Genomic DNA, 24,717 nt, shown 5'->3' on the forward strand with positions numbered 1-24,717 from the left:
CCAATCCGGGTTTTCTGCCGTCCCGCGCGCCTGTACATTCGAACTTGGCGCGCGCGCCCAGCCAGCAACCTTTCTCCTTACCGTTACACTGCTCCTGTCACTGCTTCCCCCTTCGGGGAGGCTAGCTGGACCTGACTTCCCCTCCGTTCCCTCACTCTCTGATAGAGGCGTGGTCAGTCCTGACTCATCTTCTCTCCCTGCTGGAGGAGACGCTGGCCCTGATACATGGGACTCTTCCCCCCCACTACGCTCTGGTGGGGGAGCTGGTCCTGATCTCCCGCTGCTGCTTTGGGAGTCCCCGCTGGCCCCTTGCTTCTGGTGCATCCCCCCTGGGACCCCCCTTGCCCTGGCCCTCGGCGCCCCCCTCTGGGAATCTTCTGATTCGCTGGAGAAGCTCATGGAATCTCTCGTGCCACTGCCATACTCCCCTACGCTGCCCTCAGATTCTTCCCCTTCGCTCTCCATTTCCTCTCTCCCCTGTGCCTCTGCTCCTGAGCCCCTGACAACATGCAAAAGGGTTTTTTGTGAACCCCTTTGCTGCATATAAAAGGATTCGCTTTCAATTTTATGCACAGCCTCATAAAGGAATAGGAAAACATATCTCCAACATTTCTCTGATGAAAATAGGGACAGCCTATTCAATAATGTCAGGGGTTCAGGAGCAGAAGCACAGGGAAGAGGGGAGATGGAGAGCGAAGGGGAAGAATCTGAGGGCAGCGTAGGAGAAGATGACAGTGGCCCGAGAGATTCCATGAGCCTCTCCAGCGAATCGGAAGATTCACAGAAGGGGACGCCAGTGGCCAGGGCAAGGGGATTCCCAAGGGGGACACTCCAAGAGCAAGGGGCCAGCAGGGACTCCCAGAGTAGCAGTTGGAAATCAGGACCAGCTTCCCCACCAGAGCATAGTGGGGGGGAAGAGTCCCAGGTATCGAGGGCAGAGGATTCCACACCAGGGAGTGAAGATAAGTCAGGGCTGGCCACGCCTCCATCGGAGAGCCAGCCAACGGAGGGGAGGTCAGATCCGGGCAGTATCCCGGAAGAGGGAAGCAGTGACAGAAGCAGTGTGACGGTCAGGAGGAAGGTCACTGGGTTGGCACGAGAGGCAAGTTCAAATGTACAGGAGCGCGGGACAGCAGAGAATGAGGATTGGGAACCGGGTCCTAAAGCCCGCCGGAGACAGGGGGAGGAGTCAGCCGACTCAGCGTCGGAAGAGTCCAGAAAGGGGAAAGCCCCGGCGGGCAGGAGGACCCAGAGGAGGAGAGAACAACGGAAAAGGTGGAGCAGGGCTAGGATCTTAAACTGGTGTCAGAGGGGAGGAGATTCAGACGGGACTTCGCCGGTCTAGGGTTTAAGACGTAGAGCTGTGCGCTGCGGCTTTGGAATGGAAGTTGAACTTCAATAAAGACTTTTGTACATAACGACGATCGGGCGTAGGTCCTCTGTGAGCTGGGGCCTAGGGGCAGCTCTGACAAATAATAATAATCATTTTATTATTTATACTCTGCTCATGTGGCTGGGTTGTCCACCCACTCTGGGCAGCTTCCAGTATATAGAAAAACATAATAAAACATTAAAAACTTCCCTATACAGGACTGCCTTCAGATGTCTCCTGAAGGTTGTATAGTTCCTTATTTCCTTGGCTCAGGGGTCACATAACTCCATACCCTCTAACATTTCTCTGGTGAAAATAGGGACGTCCTAAGGAAAAGTGGAACATTCCTGGATCAAATCAGAAACCGGGATGGCGTCTGTAAATCTGGGACTGTCCCTGGAAAATAACGACACTTGGAAAGTCTGGAATGAAATGTGTCCATGTAGGCAAGGCATAAACACTACCTCTTCCTCTCTCTTCAGTCAGACCTGGGTACTTAACCAAGAGCACACATTCAAAGCAGTATCATACCATTTTGAACAGTCTTGGCTTCCCCCAAATAATTCTGGGAGCTGTAGTTTCTTAAGGGTGCTGAAAGTTATTAGGAGCCCCCCACCTTTCCCCTCAAAGAGTGGTTTAATGGCCAATCCCTCTTCACAGGGAATTCTGGGAATTGAAGTTCTGTGAGGGGAATGTGGACCTACTCTCAGCACCCTTGATAAACTACACTTCCCATAATTCCTTGGGGGGGGACATTCCTGTCTCGTGGTATTGTAGCTCTTTAGACATATGGTGAAAATGTGGCCCTAGTTGTGTTGCAAGGAGGTTGGGGAGTGTCTGGGCTGGGCTGTGAGCTATAGTTTGAAGTAGGCATGGGGTGTCTGTGGAATTGTCATAATCTGTTTAATTGCAAGCCAGTTTTCCCTCAAAACTGTGCCCAAAGAGGCTCACGACGTAGCCAATAAACAATAAGTGAATATAACATACAAAAATAAATCAGGTGAGGAGAAGGCTTTCAAAAATGTCTGTATGAAGAGAAATCCACACTCACATAACAGTCCTAAATTTCAGAAGCTGATGGAACTCATGCCAACTATAATTAAGCTAGGGAAAGTTGTTGCTATTCCAAACTCCGTTCAGGAGCTGGGCTACCACTGGGAGAGCCTACCCAAGCCTGCCAGAGGGAGAACAAGCCTTTAAAATAGATTTTGATTTACACCACCCTTTTTTGCCAGCTTTTAAGTACCAATGGGTTGCCAGGTCAACTGACTAAGTTGAAAGAGTTTTGGAATAGGTATAAGCCCATACCCATCCTCTGAAACACCCCTTTTGGGGGGCTTGTGCTGGCATAGGTCCTGCTGGTTTAAATTCTGCCAGCTGCACCCCAATAGTCCTGCTCAGCCAGATTGAGGGAATTACAGCATTGAACCCTTAGCTGAGCCAGGATGAGGTAGATAATATGCTGGCCCAACAACTGCCTAGTCCAAACTCACTCACTCATCCTGGTAGATCTTAGTTTGGATTGCACAGTAAAATGCTGGTTAATTCACTTTGAGAAAGCCATGTGAAGTAGAAAACTGGCAAAATGGAAAAAACTGTGAAGGTAACTGAAGCCCTTCAGGATTTAACCTCCTTCTGTCAGGCCTGTAAGACAGAACTATTCCACCTGGCCTTTAATTTGAATTCAGCCTAATCTTCTATTTCCCTTCTCTTCCCTCCCCTTTTATGAAGATTACCCACTCTGAGACCCCACAGCTAATTCTCCCCTGGCCTCCTCGCTGGCCCAAGTAGGACTAATTCAGCCAGCTAGCCCTGGGGATTATGTAATGCTTATTAGATGGATTTCCCCTAAATTGACTTCTGAACTTTGAATTTTATTGTTATTCATGTTTTTATACTGGATTTTATGCTGCTTTTACAATTAAGTATTTTAAATTTGTTGTTAGCTGCCCTGAGCCCAGTTTTTGAACTGAGAAGGGTGGGGTATAAATAAAATTTTATTATTATTATTATTATTATTATTATTATTATTATTATTATGTCCTAGTCTGAGGTAAGCGGAGAAGCAGATACAGTGGTACCTCAGGTTACAGATGCTTCAGGTTACAGACTCCGCTAACCCAGAAATAGTACCTCGGGTTAAGAACTTTGCTTCAGGATGAGAACAGAACTCATGCGGCAGCGGAAGGCCCCATTAGCTAAAGTGGTACCTAAGGTTAAGAACAGTTTCAGGTTAAGAACGGACCTCCAGAACGAATTAAGTTCTTAACCAGAGGTACCACTGTACTGTGAGGCAAGCCAGCAGTTAGGACTGAAGAGCAAGTCAGAATGAGAGAATAGAGCAAGAGGCAGGATTGAGGAGCAAAATGGCTGAAGTCTCACCATGTAGTGCTGGTCAGACATGGTCAGACAGAGGTTGCCATCCTCATTGCCTTGACAATGGGGACATGTATCTCTCCCCACTCCCATTCAGAGTCACGGCAGAATAGGGGTCTTGTTTCCACTCAGTGTCATCATCAGGTGATGACTGGCTGACTGTGAGCTGCCAATATGTCCACATGTTCATTATGTGATACCTGATTGAAAAGCATCATTCACTGAAGGAGAAAGACACTCCAAAAATGGTACAGAAGCAACAGCACACCAGGGGGTTAAAATACATGAGGCTCCCAAAGTAGGGTGCTTTTCAAGATGGATTTCATATCTCCTTAAAAGCCCACATGAAAATGTTTTGAGTGTGGAAATTTTGCACTATATTGGTGCATGTTTCTGTATGTGTTCAGTGGAATTTAAATTGAGGGGCTAATGTGCATAATCACTGGCCATTGTGCACCATTCACCAGGCCTTGTGGAGAATGTGCACATAGTTCTCCAATGAAGAGGAAATTGTGTGCAATTCCTTGTCAATATACATCATCTCCAACGGGCCTTGGGAAATGTGCATATATTAACATATTGGAGATTATGCACAATAGCTGGAGAATGTACAAACTTCAGTTGATATATGCACATTTTCCAAGAACTGACTCAGTTTGTGGCAGCTTCCTAAACCCTCCTGCAATTAGCTGGCTGACCTAGTGCTATGGGGATTGAACTCCTGAACTTTTATGAACCCCAAATATTTCAGTGAACATGATGGTGACAGCAATGTGCGTTCCATCCGTTGAGACTCTCTCTCTGACACAGACACAGCTATCAGTCCCACAGACTTGATAGCTCCAGCTCCAGCACTGCAAGCAAGAACTGAATGTGTGACTAATTAAACTTTAGCCAAAATTAGCATGCATGCCTACTGTACTGCAGTGTGAGGCCTTTGCAAAATGCCAAGTTCTAACAAATGAGAAATTGACCCCATGCTTTTCGCTCCCCGTGGTTTGCCAATATTAATGATCAGATATTGACTCCCTTCACCTAATTGGATGCTTAATGATAATAGAGGTTGACATTTCCACAGCAACATGGCTGGCTGGCTGGCGGCAGGCCTTATTGGTTTCCATTACGTTCTAAAAAGGTGGCATTGACAAGGACATGTTTGTACACAACAGGCAGGAGTGTAAATTAGAAAGCAGGAGGAGGATTCCCTGGCTAGTTCTCCCATACTACAGATGAGATGGTAAATCAGAGCCTGGGATATACCACTGTAGACAGTGGGAGGGAGGGAGAGCTGTCAGGACTGAATGCTCCTCAGTTCGGGTAAGAGGGCTCCCCCTATTTCATCTCTTTATTGCTCCTCCAGTCCATTATTTTCTGGAAATCTGAAACTGGAGCATGCACAGCTTGTTGCAGCTTTCAGTTCTTTCAGCTTCTAAGAACATAAGAGCAGCCCTGATGGATTAGATCAAAGGCCAATCTAACCCAGCATCCCGTTTCTCAGCAGGACCAACCAGAGACCCCGGGGAAGCCCTCAAGCATGGCTTGAAGGCAGTAGGGCTCTCCCACTGTTCTTCACGAGGGTCAATCTGCTTCTGATTCCAGTGGTCATGACTAGTAAGCCTCAACAGCCTTACTTTCCACGCCCAACCCCTTTTTAAAACCATCTAAGCTTCTGGCCGTCATGGAAGCGAATTCCATAGTTTAATATTCATTGTGTGAAGAATGGAGGGATGGTGTGATACCAGTATGAGGGCAAGTTGCAGCAAGTAAGAGGGGACTTGAAGTTTATACAATTTGCAGAAAGTGGATAGAGGAAAGGTTCTCTCCCCCTCTTGTGACACTAGATTGGCAGCTACATTGGTGACTGGGAGCAGCTGCCAAGACTACATAACCCCGGTCTTGAAAGACCTACATTGGCTCCCAGTACATTTCCGAGCACAATTCAAAGTGTTGGTGCTGACCTTTAAAGCCCTAAACACCCTTGGTCCAGTATACCTGAAAGAGCGTCTCCACCTCCATCGTTCTGCCAGGACACTGAGGTCAAGTGCAGAGGGCCTTCTGGTGGTTCCCTCACTGTGAGAAGCCAAGTTACAGGGAACCAGGCAGAGGGCCTTCTTGGTAGCAGCACCCACCCTGTGGAATGCCCTCCCATCAGATGTCAAAGAGAACAACAACTACCAGACTTTTAGAAGACATCTGAAGGCAGCCCTCTTGATGGAAGCTTTTAATGTTTTATAGACCACTGTATTTTAATACTTTGTTGGAAGCCGCCCAGAGTGGTTGGAGAAGCCCAGCCAGATGGGCGGGGTATAAATAATAAATTCTAAATTCTAAATTCTCTTGTGACAATAGAAGTTGTGGCCATTCAATGAAACTGAATGCTGGAGGACTCAGGACAGATGAATGAAAGCTCTTCTGCACACAGTGAGCCTAGTTAAACTGCAGAACCCATTCCCACATACAGGGGGCAATGATGACCACCAACTTGGATGGCTTTAAAAGAGGCCTAGACAAATTCAGGAAATACAAGCCTATGTGCTGAGCACATCCAGCCCAAGGAGGACAAGTGTCTGATAGTTTAATTCTTTATTTGCAAAGCATGCGGCACAGTATCTTCTAAAGTGCACCAAACACACAGAGTGTGACCATGCCTACCCTGGTTTGATAGGGTGTGCACAAGAAACCTGAGACCTATCCTCCATGGAAGCTGCAGATGTACCTGCCTCTTTAAGTGCCTCCTGGTCCTTGGAGACAGTAGTGATGGGGATGGAGGGAATTCTACCAGCCACCCCTCTCAGGAACGGTCTCTACCTCCACTTTTGATATCCTGCACCTCCTCCTCCTCCCATCTCCAACTGCATGGACTCTTCCCCTTCCTCCAGCCTTGGCTCCTGCTCCATGGGTGGCACAAAACCCCATAAATCACTGACACCCCCCTGGATCAACCTTGGGGGACCCCTGCTATACTGCATCTGGGTTCATCTTGCCCATGTGTTCTTCTGTGCATAAAATGGAGCAGTTCTTAAATTTTTTCCCCTGTTCCCTCCAGCCTTTGATCAATGAACACAAGTGCAAACACACACACTGGTAAAACTCTAGTCTAATAAGGATCTTGAGGTGTATGACCACATCAAAATTGTTTTTCTGTAGCGCTTCATCAATGCACAAATGCACACTGGCATGTAGAGGGGAGACACGTATGCACTGCGCCAACCCCACAGACAGGTAAACAGAGGAGGGAAGTGTAGCAGCTATTGTGGTCTGGCACCTGAAGTTCCCTTATTCAGTCAAAGCCTCCTGCTCTGTAATGGATCCAATTTGCACTCCAATTATTCTCGTGGGGACCATGGACAGAATAATAGGAAAGCTTATACCACCCTAATGTAAACTGTTTTGAGTTGTGTTAAAAGCATCAGGCACTGAAGCGTATGCAATGTCTGTTACAGTGACAACCAGAAATGTCTCCCGGTGCAACCATGCCTTGGAGGGTGCTCCAGCACACTCACAGGACTTTGCCCCAACCCTAAAGTCTTCCCCACATTCATCAATGAGTATCAACAAATGCATCTGTAGAAGTGTCTGTTCCATTGAAATGAGTGAGCAAGGTGCCCATGCAGGACTGAAGTTCTGTGCATGCATTGGAGCTTATACAGATTTCCAAAGAGGAGACTTCCGGAGGCGGCGCGAACGGCAATGGCGGTCCTCTTCCTTTAGTGAGGAGGAAGCTCCGTGGAAACTGGGTCGTCCGCTACGGCGAAGCGGAGACCCACATCGGAAACCCACAGGCAGCAAGAGCCTGTGGTCTTGAGACTCGGCGGGCGCCAGAAGCGGCTCCCGAAACGCTGAAGGAACCCCGTAAGGGGCTCCGGAACGTGGAGGGGGTAGCGGCGCTGTGAGTCGTTTCGCAATCTACGGAGTGAAGCCGCGCTGCTGCTGCCGGTGAGCGCTGACCTCTCTTCCTGGAAACTTTTGACTCGGGAAAGCAACAACCCGTGAGTAAAGACTAAGACTAATTTGAGACTAAATTATTGAATTCGGCTGAAAGCGGAGCGACGCAAAACAGGAAGTCCGTCTTCTGCTGTTACTGAACTTCAAAGCAAAGAGCTGGAGGAGTGGAGGCTTAAAAAGAATCTTTAGCCTAACTGATCTGAGCATCCACTGAACTTTTCCTTAAACAAAATAAGGACTTTAAGCATTTGATTCTCTGACTTATATTTGTACTGTGATACCTTTCTTCTATTGGAACTACAACTTGAATGAGAAACCCAGGTGCTGGAGCTGCCTGAGCAACTTGAGCTGTCAGTTCTGCAGATCTGGCTATTGTGTATCAGAACTTGCAACAATCTGAGGGGGCTTGGACTTGTTACTTTGAAACATCAATTGAAGTACCAGTATGCACTGTCTGAAACAATGTGGCTGTTAATACTAACTCTGCTTAAAACCTGCTATTGAAGGTTCCTGGACATTAAATTTGATTTTAGTAAATTTACTAGAATTGGATTCTTCTCTTAAGACATTTCAAGCTCCCCCTAGAGGATCTGGGATTTAAAGCAGTGACATCATTTCACTTTCCTTTTCCCTGACCTCCTGTTTGACTGTTTTCCTCTGGGCCGCTGCTTTCTCATGGGAACAACTCAGCTTGACCTTGACTCTTAGATAACTCTGGAATGAGTGGCGCAAGAAGGAGGGGAAGAACTAGACAAGCAACTTTGACAACTTTAACCTCAGTCTCGCAGACACGTAGATCATCTGTACCTACTTTGCCTTCAGAGGAAGAAGCCGCTTCTCTGCCAAGGGCAGGAGAGGGAGAAACTGAACAGTTACAATTGGAAGATATGGCCTCAGGAGCAACTGCTTCTATTCTAGAGAAAATCTATGAAAAATTGGAATCTCTGGACAAGAGAGTGGAATCTCTGGACAAGAAAGCCGATGAACAAACAGCCAAAATTGATCAAAACACAGAATGTCTAAATAGATTAACTGGACAAGTATCACAGAACGCACAGGCAATTGGGCAGTTGACGGAGGCCACAGTAGAAAATCGGAAATTGGCTGAGGACACTAGTCAAAAATTAGAAAATTTAGAACAAGAGGTAAGACCACTCTGCAAACAAGTAGGTGAACATCAGACCTATCTATCTATGATAGAACTGCGGAACCGGGAGAGTAATTTAAGGATAAGGTCGATACCAGAAGTGGAAGAAGGCAACTTAGCTGAGTTTCTGACTAAAGAATTTTCCAAGTTCTGGAATTTAGAGGAAAAGGACTTTAAAATTGCGTCTGCTTTCAGGCTTGGAAGACTTGTAAAGAAAGAAAAGCCCAGAGACTGTTTGATAACATTGAGATCAAAGGAGGAAAGGGATAAGATTTTGGGCTTACATTACGAAAAGTCACTGGACATTTTGGATAGAAGAATTGAAATTTATAAAGATATCCCTAAACAACTGTTGGACCTTAGATCTGCCTACCTGGAATTGGTTAAACTGCTTAGGAGCAATTCAATTATCTTTAGGTGGGAATTTCCCCAAGGACTATCTTTTACCTTCAGAGGGAAGAAGGTTAAAATTAGAACACTGGAAGATAGAGACAAATTTCTGACCACATACGGAGAGGACCTTCAAAAAGGAATTGAACTACCCTTTGGGCCTGGAGCACCGGCGGCACCGGCACCCTTGGAACCTGAAGATTCAACGAATAAGATACCACCCCTGGAAAAATAACCAGATTATTTCAGGATGTCTCTGCAACTTCTGAGCTGGAATATAAATGGCTGTAACATCCCGGAAAAAAGGAGGAAAATATTTCATATATTAAAAAAAGAACAATTGGACATTATTTGCCTGCAAGAAACACATGTGACTAGGCTCCACAGAAAAGTGCTAATAAACAAAAGATTGGGCCAGGAATTTATATCTTCGGACAGAGTAAAGAAGAGAGGTGTGGTCATTTATGCAAAAGAGAGCCTGTCACCCAAATTCCTATTTAAAGACGAACATGGAAGAATTTTGGCAATTGAGATACAACATCAAGGAGAGAAACTTTTGATATTAGGAATCTATGCGCCAAATGAGGGGAAATCGGAATTTTATAAGAAGTTGCATGAGACCATGCTGGATTATCTGGACTACAACAACATCATTTTGATGGGAGATATGAACGGGATCGTATCAACCAACATGGATAAGTCACAAAGCCAAAATGTTACAAAAGATGGCAGACTACCAAAGACCTTTTTCGAAATGACAGACAATATGGATTTGATTGATATTTGGAGAATAAAGAACCCCTTGGGAAGAGAGGGAACATTTTTCTCTGAAGCCCAACTGACCTGGACAAGAATCGACCAAATATGGATATCTAGAGGTCTGGCACCTAAGGTCAAAAAGGTGGAAATCTGCCCAAAGACCTGCTCCGACCATAATGCAGTAAAGATGGACATGACACTAATACCAACCGGCTCCTTTAGATGGAAGATGAATGACAATTTGTTTAGAGATCAGGAGATTATTAAGAAGGCCCAAAAAGCTTTAAAGGATTATTTTGAGATAAACATGAACACTACGGTGGAAAAAAGAACCATTTGGGATGCAAGCAAGGCAGTGATGAGGGGGTTCTTGATACAACAGAATGCTGTAAAGAAAAGGACACAAAATGAGAGGAAAGATAAAATTTTGGAGAAAATTAAAGAATTAGAAAAGAAGCTAAGATTAAACCCGAAGTCACAGCCGACGCTGAGAGAAATTAAACTTCATCAAGCACAATATTCTAAATTGATAAACCAGGAAATAGAGTGGAAGATTAAATTAATGAAACAAAAAACTTTTGAATCGGCGAATAAATGTGGAAAACTGCTAGCTTGGCAGTTGAAGAGGAGACAAAAATTAAATACAGTTACAAATTTAGAGATTGAAGGAAGAAACTTTCAGAACCCTGTGGATATTAGAAAGTGCTTCCAGAGATATTTCAAAAAATTATATACCCAAGGGCCGCAAGATGAGATTGAGACTAAACAATTTTTGGAAAAAAATGGATTACCAAAATTGTCACAAGAAAATAGATCAATCCTGAACTGTAAAATAACACGACAAGAGATTGAACAAGCCATTCAGAATATGAAATTGGGCAAATCTCCAGGACCAGATGGGCTGACCTCCAAGTATTATAAGACACTAAAAGACTATCTGATACAACCACTGATGGAGGTTAGCAATGAAATTATGGAGGGGAGGAGGGCGCCAGAATCGTGGAAAGAAGCCTTCATCACATTGATACCAAAATCGGAAGCTGAAAAGACACAACTTAAGAACTATCGTCCCATCTGGCAAGTAGACATTCTGGCAAGTAGATTTAAAAAAGTTTTAAATGAGGTAATTCATAAGGACCAGGCGGGCTTTCTCCCAGGTAGACATTTGTTTGCTAACACAAAGAACATTATTGACATTTTGGAACTTTTGCAAACAGACATAAATACAAAAGCAGTGTTAATTTTTATAGATGCGGAGAAGGCCTTTGACAATATCTCTTGGAAATTTATGAAGGGAAATTTAAAAGAAATGGGAGTGGGTCGGGGTTTTGAGAATGGGATTGATGCAATATATTCAGAACAAAAGGCTAAATTGATAGTTAACAATGTGGTTACAGAAGAGTTTAAAATTGAAAAAGGAACACGACAAGGCTGTCCTATCTCCCCTTTGAAATTTAATTCGGTTCTGGAAGTGCTCCTGAATATGATTAGAGGGGACCGGTTGGTGGAAGGAATTCAGGTCGGAGCGAAACAATATAAACTCAAAGCTTTTGCAGATGACCTAGTTTTGACCCTGCAGGAGTCAGAATCTAGTACGAAAAGAGTACTACAATTGATCCAAGACTTTGGTCGGGTGGCGGGATTTAAACTAAACAAACAGAAAACCAAGGTATTGGGGAAAAAATGGACAGATACAGAGTCAGAACAGTTTCAGAGAAAGACAGAATTAAATGTGGTTAAAAAAGTAAAGTACCTAGGGGTAAACATAACAGCAAAAAATCTGAGTCTATTTAAGGATAATTATGAAAAATGTTGGTCAGAAATTAAGAGAGACTTAGATAGTTGGACAAAATTGAAACTTTCTTTGTTAGGCCGAATTGCTGCTATTAAGATGAATGTATTGCCAAAAATGTTGTTTTTGTTTCAAACACTACAGATTGTGGACAAGACGGAGTGCTTCCGGAAGTGGCAGAGAGATATTTCTAAGTTTGTCTGGCAGGGCAAAAAGCCCAGAATTAAGTTTAAGATATTAACCGACGCGAAAGAGAGAGGGGGCTTGGCCCTGCCGGACTTAAAGTTGTATTATGAGGCCGCAGCTTTCTGCTGGCTAAAAGATTGGCTACTTCTCGAAGACACTGATGTATTGGATTTGGAAGGTTTTAACAATGCTTTTGGTTGGCATGCATACTTATGGTATGATAAGGTTAAAATCAATAAGGCCTTTAAAAACCATATTGTCAGAAAAGCAGTGTTCAATGTCTGGACAAAATATAAAGACTTATTGGAAAACAAAACTCCAAGGTGGCTATCACCTCTGGAAGCTAAGGCCCGAAAAAGACCCAATATGGAGGCCAAATGGCCAAAGTATTGGGAAATTTTAGAAAAAGATGGAGACAATTGGAAATTGCAGAGTTTGGAGAAAATGAAGGATAAAGTGCGAGACTGGTTACACTACGCTCAGATTAAAGAAGTTTTCAAAAATGACAAAAAGTTAGGGTTCCAGGTGGAGAAATCGAAATTGGAATTAGAACTGCTAGAACCTAAGACTAAGGTACTTTCAAGAATGTATAACTTGCTGTTAAAATGGAACACACAAGATGAAATGGTTAAATCGGCTATGATAAAGTGGGCACAGGACATTGGGTATAATATCATGTTCGAGGACTGGGAAATGTTGTGGACCACTGGGTTGAACTTCACTGCATGTAATACTTTGAAGGAAAATGTAATGAAAATGATATATAGATGGTACATGACCCCAGTTAAACTTGCCAAAATATACCATTTGTCTGATAACAAATGCTGGAAATGTAAAGGGAATGAAGGAACATTCTTTCACCTCTGGTGGACGTGCCCTAGAGTGAAGGCCTTCTGGGAAATGATATATAATGAGTTGAAAAAGGTATTTAAGTATACTTTCCCCAAGAAACCAGAGGCCTTTCTCCTGGGTATTGTCGGCCAGAGGGTGATAAAGAAGGACAGAACTTTTTTCCTGTATGCAACAACAGCAGCAAGGATACTCATCGCCAAGCACTGGAAAACCCGAGATCTACCCACACTGGAAGAATGGCAGATGCAACTGATAGACTATATGGAATTGGCTGAGATGACCGGCAGAATCCGAGACCTGGGAGAGGAGAGGGTTGAAGAAGACTGGAAGAAATTTAGGATTTATTTACAAAAATACTGTAATTTGGTTGAATGTTAAGAAGGATGCCAGACCATAAATAATTGAGCACCACTAAATTAGACGTAATTTGGATGATAAGTGAGATTGAGGAAAATATAAACCTTTTGGAGAATTATTAGATTAAATTAAATGAATGAGATTTAAGAAAGTAAACAAGATGATAAATTGCTGGAAAAAGTTTTACAATGATGTAAGTGGGAGCGGGAGACGTGAGGGAGTCCAAAGAAGTTTTGAAAATATGTTTTGATACATGTCATATTGTTTATTATTTTTGCATTTTGTATTTAAAAAACCTCAATAAATATTTATATATATATATAAAAAACAGATTTCCAAAGAGGAACCCAGACATAGTAAGAATATGATTAATGGCCAGAATATTATGTTGAGAGTTACAGGGCCTAAGTAAAACAGGGGATTTTTCTTTCAGGGTTATAGATTTTCAGTCTGCCCTGCCTTTATCACAGAAATGGAAAACAACATCAACATAACTGGTACCAGAGACCCAAATACACAGTATTGGAATTAGAGATCCAGGCTGCCATTGGTTATGCATACAGCCAAGTGAAAGCCATAAGAGTTCTCGTGCAATATTCCCCACTTGCTCTCCGAACGAGATTCCCCTAAAACCAATCATTGGACACGTTATCCTGCAAATCAGATAGGGGGTGAAAATGAATGAGATTGTATTGCCATCTCTTTCTATCAGATGGAGGTTTAGCTCTGAGTATTAAGCTGAAGCCTTCATAGAGTACCGAAGAGCACAATAAATTATGCCTGTTAACTGCTGTCTATAAAATCAAATCTTAAACATAATAGATCTTGGTGGATGATAAATTAAGTCGATTAAGGATTTACTTGGTAAAGATGAGCCCAGGAATAGAAAGTTCTCTTTGAGGTCTGTTACATGAGCTTATCAATGTTTGCTTTCTGCATAATCTCTTGAAGAGGCAGCAAAAGGGCCGGAATTTCCAAAGGGGTCTAAAAAGCCTATCCAGTGCTCTAGCGGATAAAATTTGCAAACAAACGCTAACCTGACAAACTGCTAATGGAAGGTGGTTCAATGCAGGGAAAGGAAATTAGAGGATAAGACAGTCTTTCCCAAAATTGTGCCCTCCAGGTGATTGAGGCTCCCAACCCATTGTCTCTGACCAGCTGGCTGGGTCAACAATATAGGGGGGGGCACCAGATATCAGGGACTGGCAGGATGAAGAGGAGTAGTGGGAGGCACCAGCCAGGGAACCCCCAAGATAAACCCTAGAGGAGGAAGGCTCAGAGCCAGGGGGTTGTTGGTGGGACGCAGAGGAGATGTCAGAAGGAGAAGAATTGGAGGAATTGTTAGATGCTTAAAGGGCAACAGGATTTGGTGAACAGAGAGAGCCTGTGATAGGGAGCAGTTCCGATTCAGAGGCTGAAGCAGAAGAGGTGGGGCAAGAGGCATCTGAAGAATACAGGGAGCCTGCCTCTCCTGCTGTAACCAATTCCTCTCTCCCCTTATCTCCAAGGACATTCAGAGTGATGTGTAGAGCAGAACAGAGATTAGAGCTGCCCTGTCACAGTTTGAGACTGCTTGGGAAACATCTGGCAGTGGAGAAACTTGTTTGAATGAAGAGTTCACTTCTCTGACAAACTCTGCTTCTTGCTTGCTGACCTGAATCTGGTTCCAGCCCTGGCACCAGATTGGAAAAGTCTGGGATAACATATTGAAGCACTTGCACAGGGAGACCAAAAATGCCCTTCACAAAGGGCCTTCACAGTTTCAGATTGGCAAAGGAAGAAGAGGAGGAGGAGGAGGAGGAGGAGGAGGAGGAGGAGGAGGAGGAGGAGGAGGAAGGGATAGCAGTTAGTAAAGCATGAAACTCTTAATCTCAGAGTTGTGGGTTTGAGCTCCATCCTGCATTGCAGAGAGTTGAACTAAATGACCTTTGTGGTCCCTTCCAACTCTACAATCCTATGATTCTGGACTTGCAAATAAAATGACTTCTTCACTGGGTGCATAGTGAAATAATGGGGTTGACTTCCTCAATAGGTAGCGATGGCCACTAGCTTGGATGGCTTTGTAAAAAGGATTAGACAAATTCTTGGTGGATGAGGCTATCAGTGGCAACTGGCCAAGAAGCCTGAGTTCTCTCTCCACTGTCATAGGCACAGAGGCAGTGTACCTCTGAATACCAGTTGGTGAGAACCACAAGTATGGAGAGTGCTGTTGCAGTCAGACTTCTCATGGGCATCTCGTTGGCCATTGTGAGAACAGAATGCTGGTCTAAGTGTGTCTTTGTCCAGATCCAACAGGGCTCTTGTGATGATATCTTGACTCTTCTCACTAATGTTCCAAACCTCTTTGGTAATCCAGTAGTAAAATGTTGTGAATGGTGGAGCAGAGGAGCAGGAGATGCTGGATGAATAAGTCCTGATGGACTTATCTCCCCCACTTGTGTTTCCCAGGGAAGGGGTGGAACTAGTTGGTGGAGCATCTGCTTTGCATGCATAAGGTCTGAGGTTCAATCCCAGCATCTGCAGATAGGGCTGGAAGAGATTCCTGCCTGAAACTCTGAAGAACAGCTGCCGGTTTGTGTAGATAAACCATTGGCCTGATTCAATATAAGGAAGCTTTCTATGCTGCTATTTTGGAGAAAATAGCTCTCATTTGATTAGTACATTTAAGTAAATATTGCCTATTCTGATTGCCTAGAACTCTACAGGCTCTCAGCCAAAGGTAATGCCCAATGCTTCCTATGTGATCTTTTTTCTTTAACTGGGGACCCTAGAGACTGAACACAAAAGCTTCTGCATGCAAAATACAGGCTCCACCACTGAGCAAGAGACCCCAGGTTAGGTGGAGAGCATAGAGTCCAGGTCTAGATTTCAGTACATCTACCACCGCCACCCTGGCCAAATTGCAGCAGCGAGTGGCAGAAACCATTCGGCACCCATACTTTTCAGGTTATCTCGCTCTTTCTTGTTTGGGGTTGCAGTTCCAGGATCTCCATAAGATATTTACATCAAACTGCTCAATGTCTCTGTAACGGCTGCATCAAAAGATTCTCTCCACCTTGTGCAGTGCAAAAAGCTGACAACCTAAATATGGGACACAGGCATCCAGAGCGAGTTTTTAATAATACATCTGCGCCACATATCAGCACAAAAATGAACCACTTTCATCATTTAGTAATGAAGTGGATACATCTAGAATTTTGATCAGGTGAGGATAAGTCATGTTTGCCCGAGAATAACAGTTTGTGTATACGTGTGTGGGTTTTCTCTTTTTTTATCAGTGAGCTCAGTGTGATCATAATGTGTTCTTTCAATCCGTACCAAATGCAGTAGCAGGAAACTATTTTATAGATTTCTTGGTAATCTGAGCTGATGTTATACCTGTTACAGGACATTTCCAGTAAAATAGAAACACAGCAGGGTGAAGAAGAAAAGAGATATACAAATGGTGTTTTTATACCAGTCAATAAAAGCATGACACGGTAGTAATAGAAAAATGTGTTCATGAATTGTGAAGTATCAGTAACTCCGCTGCTAAAGCATTAAAATAATTCATGTCCTGTCATTGCTACTTCTGATACCATTATGCTGCTGTGTGCCATTAATTTCCCCTCTCTCCCTTAGTACAAGACAGGGGCATGGGGAATGCTTTGAACTCGCACAAAACCTTTATTGGGTTTGCAAAGGTATAAAAGCCCTGGAATTTATTGAGTGGTTTAATTGTAATTGGTATGCCATTGTGCAAAGTTGTGCATTCGTTCCCAGAAAGGCACAGTGAGACAGGCAGAGTGTGAAGCAGAGATTAGCACAGACTGGTGGGTCAGACCTGATTCAAATCAGATTAGCCGTATAACAATATTGCTCCAAGGATTACCGAGTCCAGCATCCTGCTTCCCACAGAGAAGGTGTGAAGGAAATAGTCCTCTCCAACTGTTGCTCCATAATAAGTGCTCTCTGGAGGTAAACCACCTCAGAACATCACAGCTAATAGTCACTGATAGACCCACAAGGCATTGTAAACCACCCTGTGATCTTCAGATAAAGGGCAGTATAGAAATTTTGATGATGATGATGATGATTTGTCTAATGAGACATGGGTGGCACTGTGGTCTAAACCAGTGTTTTTCAACCTTTTTTGGGCATAGGCACACTTGTTTCATGATAAAAATCACGAGGCACACCACCATTAGAAAATGTTTAATATTTTTTTCTTTAATGGCAAACAAAAACGTTGCGGACCGTTCTCTTCTCAGCGGGGATCAATCCGCTGATCCCCGCTGAGCCGGCAGATGACAGCTCCGTCTCCGCACTTTGTGTGGAGAGGGAGATGTCAGAGCCCCGCTGCTCTCTATGGGGAATCAGATGAGAGCGGACCGCCTGTCCACTCTCATCCGATCCCATCCGATCTGATCCCCACCCAGGACGGATGGAAAATAGGGTGGACACAGTCCGGCACCCGCCTAGTGGGCGAAAATTTGACATTTTTTTTTTTAATCTTTCAATTTTTTCATTTTTTCCCACAGCACACCAGGCAACATCTCGCAGCACACTAGTGTGCCGCGGAACAGTGGTTGAAAAACACTGGTCTAAACCACTGAGTCTCTTGGGCTTGCCAATCAAAAGGTTGGTGTTTCGAATCCCCATGACAGGCTGAGCTCCCATTGTTCAGTCCCAGCTCCTGCCAACCTAGCAGTTCAAAAGCACACCAGTGCAAGTAGATAAATAGGTACCGCTGTGGCAGGAAGGTATACGGCGTTTCCATGCACTGCTCTGTTTTCGCTGGAAACGGCTTAGTCACGCTGGCCACATGACCCAGAAAAACTGTCTGCGGACAAACGCTGGCTCCCTCGGCCAGTAAAGCGAGATGAGCGCCACAACCCCAGAGTCATTCACGACTGGACTTAACTGTCAGGGGTCCCTTTACTGTTTTTATCTAATACTCTAATCATTTTCTTAGCCTTCAACACATCTTGTGGAAGAGAGTTCCAGTGACTAGTGGGGAGGGGAGCTTGTTGCAGCAGGAGGGGGAGAAACCCAATGTGCTGGTCCCGGGGGGAGGTTACAGTGGGGCAAGGTCCAGGACCTGAGTCGAGGGTCGGCAGACAGTCCTCCACGGGCGAAGCCAAAGCGAGGAGCCGGGCAAGGACAGGAACTCTGGAGGAACAGGACTGGGTGCTGGCCGAAACAGCTCTCCAACGACGTTGCTCCCGCAACCTGGGACCGGGCTGACTGGCCTTTATCTTCTCTGAGGCCAGGGGCGGTCCCGGCCCCCAGGAGACCCGCCTCTCCTGGCCTTAAGGCGAGCACTCCTCCTGGGAGAAACCAGTTCCCTTCGCCTCTCTGCCCTGAGCCTCTGCAGTTCAGGAGAGGCTGAAGGGTTACTGGGCCCAGGGGGAGACTCACCTGTAGGCACTGAGTCCTCAACCACCTCTGGAGCCAGAGTGGAATCACCTGGTGCCTGCTCCTGAGGATCCAGCACAGGTGCAGGCGCTTCAGAAACAAGGCCCTGCCCCAGTTCAGCCGGCCCTGGAGGCGGGGACTCCTGTGCAGGCTGGGATTCCTCCGGTTCAGCCTCTGAATCGGATTCCCAGGCCATCACACCCAAGCTTCTTCACCAGTTGGACTCATCTCTGCCTCTTGGCCTCTCTCCTTTCCTGCTTCAGCTTCTGCCTCTGAATCTGGACTTCTCCCTGTCACAGACTCTCCCTGCACACTAAGCCCTGTTACCTATATCCTGACACCTCCTCCTCCCAGTCTTATCCCATCCCACTCCCAACTCATCATTGTCCCACCACCAATCCCTTGACTCTGAGCTTTCTTCCCTTGGGGGTTCCGCAGCCGGTACCTTCCACCATTCCTCTGTGCCCAACCAGCCCCTGACATCTACACATCAAACTATGCTTTTGTTTGCTCTCAATCAACTGCCAATCAGTTTGACTAGATGATCCCAAATTCTGTTGACACAAGCTAAAGACAAGGGGAAATGTCCCTCTCTTTACAATCTCATGGTGGTAGCCAATGCCCTTGTTCTGTTTGTGCAAGGAACATCTGCTCAAGAGGGTTGAGGAAAGCCATAGAACAGATTTAGAAGGTGTGGGGGAGGAGTGGGGCAGTTCCATGGAATGAGTCACAAAAGCCCCTATACCCAGGGGTTAATTTGTGTCAGTGTTCAACCCAACCACCTAGTTTCAGAGGCATACCTTATACCATAAGTGAAAGAAAGGCCTTGAGAAATTGCAGAGTGCATTTTCTGCCAGTGGAGTCCCTAGAGAAAGTGTCTACTTTCATTCGGGGTCAACCAGGGGAGCAGATTTCAAGCCTCTTTACTTCTTTATAACACCTCCATCCCCTTGTCTTTGACGCATGAGATGTATAGTTTTAGGACCCACCATATTTTTGTGAGGGATGCAGGTGGCGCTGTGGGTTAAACCACAGAGCCTAGGGCTTGCCGATCAGAAGGTCGGCGGTTCGAATCCCCGCAACGGGGTGAGCTCCCGTTGCTTGGTCCCTGCTCCTGCCAACCTAGCAGTTCGAAAGCACGTCAAAGTGCAAGTAGATAAATAGGTAGGAAGGTAAACGGCGTTTCCGTGCGCTGCTCTGGTTCGCCAGAAGCGGCTTAGTCATGCTGGTCACATGACCCGGAAGCTGTACGCAGGCTCCCTCAGCCAATAAAGAGAGATGAGTGCTGCAACCCCAGAGTCTGCTACTACTGGACCTAATGGTCCCTTTACCTTTACCTTTATATTTTTGTGAGTGCAAGTTGTTTTAAACAGTTTTTTAAGTGGTATTTTAAACCATTGTAACCTGCCCTGGGGTATTATTATTATTACCCATCTTGGCATCATTGACCCACTGTTCATGTCTCTCAGCCTGTGTGGGAGATCAGAGTGTCAGGGACTTGCAATGTGTGTGGCAGAGGCAGGGGGCCTGGGGAAGGACCCAGAAGAGGGGACCAGTGGGGGTTTTTTTGGGGGGGTCACACCACCTGCAAGGCAGGAGCCAGAGGAGGAGGGAGAGTCAGGGCAGTCCGAGGCAAAAGAAGGCATGCAGCAGAGGAAGAAGGGACAGTTCAGGGAAGAGATGGGTCAGTAGATTTCCCACCTTCCCCTGCCCCTCTTTCTCCTAGAACCAGGAGGTGCTTGAAAAGGGGAGAGCAGCAATGCCTTCAATGCAGAAGTCTCAGGTCGCAGGCAGGCAACCCATGAGAGGAGGGTATATAAACCAGACATGGTTCATAGTCTTACTCAGGAAAAGTCACATCAGGTAAAGTTTCTTCCAGTAAGTTTTATTGCAGTTTTATTTATCTGTTTAGGCATTTGCCTGCCACCTAGTTTACAAAACAATCAATCTATGCAAGGAATACCAGCACAGTATGAATAAAAAGCAGGATACAACCCACACAAGAGCATAAAAAAATCAGTAAACAGCACTTTAAAAACCTAGCAAGGGGAAGACTTCTGAGAACTAAAAGCATCCCTTAATTAAAAAAAGTAAAATATAAAGATATACCCATGGCCTCCACAAGGGGCAAGGGGGAGGCGGGGAGACCACAGCGGGTCAAGTCATGTTCACTTCACAAGATAAATCTAGATTTGAACAGGCTGTTTCAGGACCATGGAGAGTTCTCAGTGAGCTCTGCTGGTTGTAGTTGTTCTCCTATTGTAGTGAATGGATGAGATGTTGACTCAGCAAAGAACTTCAGCTCTCTGAAGAGTGGCACAGCGTGTTTAGCAACCTGGCCCATTTCCTGGGAAAAGCTGTGAAGGACCCTTGTCTCATTCTACAACCCTGGCTTCTAATTTAAGTTTCTGATGGACTGGCCCCCTTGCTTGCACCCCATCAGTTCCCGCCGTGTCACACTTTGCTCAACCTCGCTGGAGAACATTGCGTCCATTGCCTGGTAGAATTCCTTAAGGTCCTTCAAGGCATCATTCTGCATCGCCATTAGGGGCCTGATCCATTTGCGCGCCCCATCCTGCAGATGCCCCACAATGTAAGCCACCCTCTCCCCGTCATCAGCAAAGTCATCTTTCTGCAGTTCCAAAGCGTACTGCACTTCCGTTCGGAAAGAATTGTAGTCTTGGGGCTTTCCCCCAAACTTGTGTACCAGCCCCGGTACTTTCCTTGTGATGGGGGTGGTTCTGACCTGTGCATCCTGAGCCCGTCTCTCGTGCAGCCGCGCCGTCAGGGTAGCTACATGCACCTCCAAGTCTCAGTTCCTCTCGACCAGATTCCGCACCGCAGCTTGTTGCTCCATCTCTCCAGCTGTCCCTGTTTGGCTCATCGTGCTGCCTCTCTAGGGCTGCGGACAAGCAACGTCAGTGACTGACGGATTGCTGTAATGGTTCTAGCGGTTGCTCATGCGTAAACCGGCACCATACCTGGCTGGGTTGCCTGAGTGAACCTTTTCTGTCCGGACAGCCACTAGCTCGTTGCTGTCTCAATCGCTGGCAGAATCCGTCAGTGGGCGTTTCTTGAACTTCTTCCAGCAAAGAAGCTCTTTGATGCCTAGTCTCCGCCTACTCTCCCTGCGCGGAAGCCTTCTGCACAAGGAGGGTGCGGGCAGCGGAGGACCCGTGCTCTCCCCGCTGGTCCCCGGTGAGGAGTCATGGGACCGCCTTGCCAATTCCCCCATCTGCCCCCCTTCTCCACTGGGCTGCGCTGATTTCCTTCCCCAGAAGATGGGCTGCTTCTCCCCATCCTGGGACGCTCTCCAGAATCCCTCTGGAGCCCCGATGGCAGTTCCCTGACACTCCCCCACAACAAACACTCTGTGAGGTGAGTGGGCCTGAGAGACTTCAGAGAAGTGTGACTAGCCCAAGGTCACCCAGCAGCTGCATGTGGAGGAGCAGAGACGTGAACCCAGTTCCCCAGATTACAAGTCCACCACTCTTAACAGCAGCAGGCAACAGTCACAAAATCAAGGCTGTGTGGGTGTGGCAGGACAAAATGTTGAAAAGGGTGCCTGCCCCTTGTCTAATAGGGCATTGACTTGAGATATTTCCTCCTCCTACGTGCCAGAGGCTGCTTTTGACCACAGGACACACTAGGGAGTCAGTCCCCCATGTTTGTGGACTGGCTTATCAGGGAGCAGAAGTGAGGAGCCACAATTGCAAGGGGGTGGTCTGGATACTCAGCTCTCTGTGGGCCTCCACTTCCTGCATAGTCTGGACTTGCATGGGTGGGGTGAGTGTGTGAGTCTGATGTGAAGTCTATCAACTAACTTAGTGTTGTAGTGTCATAACACACCATGCTTTAATGATCATTTACAGTATAAAGCACCGATGAGGTTCATTTCCCCTTACAAAACCACTCCATCTCTTTGGTTACCGTATCCCCAGGCAAGAAGAGGCAGCTGTTGAGCTGCATCCAGCAAAGCAGGACCACAGAACATATATCACAAAGCAAAGAAATGAACAGAGCCCTGCTGGTGAACATTTTGGTGTGTGTCCCCCACCTCTCTCACAAACACACTGCCATAAATCAGAGACCTTGCATTCAAGTGCTTGCAGCCTGATCCATAAGCCACTTACAATGGAATAAATGAAGTTAATCCTACCGATATCAAAAGGTCTGACAGCCTGTTTCTGTGCTCTGTTGCACCAAAGGAGCAGGGCTCAGTGGGAGAGCACATGCATTGCATGCAGAAGGGATGGACAAAGACTCATGGGAATTGTAGTCCGTCCAGAGGGCATTGAGTTGACCTGGATCTACAGTACAAATGGCAGCTAGGATTGCATACCCTCCAACATTTCTCCAAAGAAAATAGGGACGTCCTGTTAATGGTAATGAAGATGATGGCACACAACAACAATTTTATTATTTATACCCTGCCCATCTGACTGGGCTGCCCCAGCCAACATATATAAAAACCACAATAAAACATTTAAAAAAAAAAATCCCTATACAGGGCTGCCTTAAAATGTCTTCTAAAGGTTGTATAGTTACTTATCTCCTTGGTTCAGGGGGTTGCATAACTCCATACCCTCCAACATTTCTCTGATGAAAATAGGGATGTCCTAAGGGAAAGTGGGACATTTGGGTGGCTTCTGTATATCCAGAAATTTCCCTGGAAAATAGAGACACTTGGAGGGTCTGAGATTCAGCAGTATATCATTTTGAACAGAAATTACTTCATTTCTATTTGATAGTGTCACCCACTGAAGATGGGTGAACTAATCCTTAACTTGTTTGTAGTTAAAACAACGTAGAAAGTTGCACATGTACTTTCACAGGCAGGGCTGTTGGTAGCGAACAAGGAACTTAGAGCATTTCAAGTGATAAAAAAGGAGGCATGTACAGACTCAGAGGTGCCTCACTTGCATGCAAAATGTCACTGTTCAACTTTACATTTATGGGTAGGCTTGCAGATTTTTATTTTATTTTATTTTAGCAGGCGTTGAAAACAAAGCAGCAAAGACGTCTGACTAATGTCAATGGGCAGGGAGTTTCAGAGTTTAGGTCAGTGGTTCTCAAAGGTTGTGGCACTCCACACTGGTGTAGCAAGAGAGGGTGGCAGGCATAGTGTGAAGATTCAAGGACAATCAAAGAAACATTCAAACATTTCAGTATGGTATAGCATAGTATAGTATAGTATGAAAATAATTTTAGTAAAGGTAAAGGGACCCCTGACCATTAGGTCCAGTCGTGGCCGACTCTGGGGTTGCGGCGCTCATCTCGCTTTACTGGCTGAGGGAGCCAGCATACAGCTTCCGGGTCATGTGGCCAGCATGACTAAACCGCTTCTGGCGAACCAGAGCAGCGCACGAAAACACCATTTACCTTCCCACCAGAGTGGTACCTATTTATCTACTTGTATTTTCAGGTGCTTTCGAACTGCTAGGTTGGCAGGAGACTTTCCCCCCTAGTGTATCTTAAATCAATAGAGTAGAGAAAGTCTTGTTTCTATACAGTGCAAGACAAGCAAATTGCACAGCTGACAAATACAGGGCACAGGAAACAGATTAGTGCCTTTAGCAATGCCTAATCAGGACACCGGGGACGCGGGTGGCGCTGTGGGTAAAAGCCTCAGCGCCTAGGGCTTGCCAATCGAAAGGTTGGCGGTTCGAATCCCCGCAGCGGGGTGCGCTCCCGTTGCTTGGTCCCAGTGCCTGCCAACCTAGCAGTTCGAAAGCACCCCCGGGTGCAAGTAGATAAATAGGGACCGCTTACCAGCGAGAAGGTAAACGGCGTTTCCGTGTGCGGCTCTGGCTTGCCAGAGCAGCGATGTCACGCTGGCCACGTGACCCGGAAGTGTCTCCGGACAGCGCTGGCCCTCGGCCTCTTGAGTGAGATGGGCGCACAACCCTAGAGTCTGTCAAGACTGGCCCGTACGGGCAGGGGTACCTTTACCTTTACCTTTTAATCAGGACACCAGGTTCTGGCGCTGCAGAAATTGTTGTTCTTTTTGCAAGCAATGACAACTCTGTAGACTCTCCGCGTTTTCCCTTGCAAGCCTCCCAAGTGTGTCTTCATCAGACGGCGTCTACTCCAAAGCTTGTGATATCGGACTGCTGAACAGCCCGAGGTGCTATGGCTGCAGGG

General features: G+C 45.9%; 1 long non-coding RNA gene across 1 annotated transcript; it reads left to right on the plus strand.

Annotated features, from left to right (window-relative positions):
* The first annotated feature begins 6,104 nt into the window (after positions 1-6,104).
* On the plus strand, positions 6,105-22,743 carry LOC307225339. The gene is made up of 4 exons (XR_013842906.1): positions 6,105-6,169; positions 13,610-13,673; positions 20,300-20,436; positions 22,515-22,743. It is a non-coding gene; the product is annotated as an uncharacterized lncRNA (long non-coding RNA).
* The last annotated feature ends 1,974 nt before the right edge of the window (positions 22,744-24,717 follow it).

This window comes from Podarcis cretensis, assembly GCF_951804945.1.
Source record: "Podarcis cretensis genome assembly, chromosome: 10".
Classification (NCBI taxonomy): Eukaryota; Metazoa; Chordata; class Lepidosauria; order Squamata; family Lacertidae; genus Podarcis; species Podarcis cretensis.